The sequence below is a fragment of the Elaeis guineensis genome, chromosome 3, assembly GCF_000442705.2.
Source record: "Elaeis guineensis isolate ETL-2024a chromosome 3, EG11, whole genome shotgun sequence".
Classification (NCBI taxonomy): Eukaryota; Viridiplantae; Streptophyta; class Magnoliopsida; order Arecales; family Arecaceae; genus Elaeis; species Elaeis guineensis.
This window is the reverse complement of record NC_025995.2, coordinates 48557464-48559322: the sequence shown is the minus strand read 5'-3', so window position 1 is coordinate 48559322 and position 1859 is coordinate 48557464. Positions and strand designations below refer to the sequence as shown.

At 39.4% G+C, this 1859-nt stretch overlaps 1 non-coding gene across 1 annotated transcript; it reads right to left on the bottom strand.

The window, feature by feature from the left end:
* Positions 1-348: 348 nt before the first annotated feature.
* Positions 349-454, bottom strand: LOC140856824 (small nucleolar RNA R71). The gene has a single exon (XR_012140424.1). It is a non-coding gene; the product is annotated as a small nucleolar RNA R71 (small nucleolar RNA).
* Positions 455-1859: the final 1405 nt, after the last annotated feature.

Here is a 1859-nt window from a genome sequence, read left to right as displayed (position 1 = left end):
AAGAATATTTCACTCCATCTTCGTATACCTACTCTCCATGCATTCAAGCACCTCCAGTAGAAGCTACCCAATATGAGATTAAGTCTAGCATTATTCAAATATTGCCATCATTCTATGGACTTAGTAACAAGGACCCATACAAACACTTGGATGAATTTTTTGAAATTTGTTCCACAGTAAAAATCCAAAACTTCTCTGATGATGCCCTTAGGTTGAAATTATTTCCTTTCTCACTTAAGGACAAAGCCAAGCATTAGTTAAATTCCTTAGACTCTATAACCATTTCAACTTGAGATCATCTTCAGAGAGAATTTCTTAAGAAATACTTTTCAATCGAAAAAATAAATCAAATTAGAAAAGCTATCACTAGTTTTTCTCAATTGGAGGGTGAACTTTTTCATGAGACATGGAAAAGGTTAAGGGACCTCATTCGTAAATGTCCACACCATGCTGTCCCTAAATAGCAACTTTGTTAGTGTTTTTATGATGGTCTATCAGAGAAACATCGACAAATGGTTGATGCATCATGTGGTGGGACATTCATGCTAAAGAGTGAGAATGAAGCCTGGCAGCTCTTTGAAACACTTAGTGAGAATTTCCTACATCATATATCTGCCACCTCTAGAGAACAACCCATGCTTCAACAAAAAAGAAGTGGAATTTATCAGATTGGAAATGTCATGGATATCCACAGTAAGGTAGATGAACTATCCCAAAAATTAGATCGTCTTCTAAATACTGGACAATCCCCGATTCCACCTAACCCAATCCAAGAAGTTTGTGCATTGTGTGCAAGTCCGAATCATTTTGTTAGTGAATGCCCAGCCTCACCTCAATTTTCTGAGTTTGTGCACGAGCAGATTCAGCAAGCTCAAGTCCAACAAGCTTGCAGACCAGGAAATGATCTATATTCAAACAATTATAACCTCGATTGGAGAAACCATCCAAATTTTTCCTGGAGACCACAACCAGTGGTTGGCCCTGCCGCACCGCGACCTCAATATTAGGACCCAACATATAGGCATGGACCATACCATCAATTTCAAAATGCTCCTCAACCGTCTACTACTGGTCACAGCTCAGCTTTTGAAGAAAAAGTTTTGAAAGTACTAGAACGATTAGAAGTCAACACTCAGACCCTTAACTCCAACACACAATCCATTGCTAAGCTAGAGACCCAAATAGGTCAACTAGCGACTGCATTCAGTAGGAGGGAAGGAGGAAAATTATCTAGCCAACCCGAGAGCAACCCAAGAGGGCAATTTGTGATTAAGAGCTCTAATACCCCAGAAGCTTTTTCTGAACATGCCAAATCAATCATGACTCTGAGAAGTGGGAAGGTCATTGAACACACTAGTAAAACTAATGAGACCGACCCTAAACCTCTAACTGAAGCCAAATCACCCAAGAACAAGGAGGACCTGAAAATAGAGAATGAACCAACTACACCGGAATCATCTTATTTGCCTAAAGTTCTATTTTTGGATGCCCTGAAAGCCCCTATTCCTACAGATAAGAAGGGAGGAAGACTCGATGAGATGTTGGAATTGTTTAAGCAAGTCCAAATTAATCTTTCTCTTCTAGATGCAATCAAACAAGTCCCTACTTATGCCAAATTTTTGAAGGATTTGTGCACCCAAAAACATAAATCTAGATCACAAATCTCAAAGAAAGTTTGCCTCACTGAACAGGCTAGTTCTGTCTTCCAGCATGCCACTCCTCCAAAGCTTAAGGACCCAGGAGCCCCCATCATTTTCTGTGTTATAAGAGATTATTACATTAAAAAAGCTCTTCTGAACTTAGGGGCAAGTGTGAATCTTTTACCTAGTTTGGTGTATGAACTTTTTGGATTCGGAGAA